The sequence below is a fragment of the Penaeus monodon genome, chromosome 24 (genome assembly GCF_015228065.2).
Source record: "Penaeus monodon isolate SGIC_2016 chromosome 24, NSTDA_Pmon_1, whole genome shotgun sequence".
Taxonomy (NCBI): domain Eukaryota; kingdom Metazoa; phylum Arthropoda; class Malacostraca; order Decapoda; family Penaeidae; genus Penaeus; species Penaeus monodon.
In genome coordinates, this window is record NC_051409.1 from 11,873,151 (window position 1) to 11,873,482 (window position 332).

A 332-nucleotide genomic window follows, 5' to 3' on the forward strand; every position below is an offset into this window, starting at 1 on the left:
GGTTTACCAACATTTACTATTAACACCATATCGAGCAACTCCATTTCCTGCAAGACGGAGTCCTGAAAATGACGCAGGTGATCGCCTGGAAATTCTGACGACAAAGTCTCCCGAGCGAACAGAACACAATAACCATAAAGATATCGTTATCGCCGAAGGAACGTGGAAGTCCCGACACTTTCGTTCCGATGTCTTGTTCTACACTGGATATTTCGGTGTTTAAGGAGGGAGTCCGAATGGAGACATGTGTTTGCCCTGGAGCTTCATAAATATAAAGATAGGTACGTAAACCAGGGTATATGTACACTCAGAGAGGTGCGTGCATAGAGGGA

At 45.2% G+C, this 332-nt stretch overlaps 1 protein-coding gene across 1 annotated transcript in view; it reads right to left on the reverse strand.

The window, feature by feature from the left end:
• Nucleotides 1–332, reverse strand: part of LOC119588856 (band 4.1-like protein 4) — a gene marked incomplete at its 5' end in the record, with an annotated part of 128,141 nt that overhangs the window by 109,750 nt on the left and 18,059 nt on the right.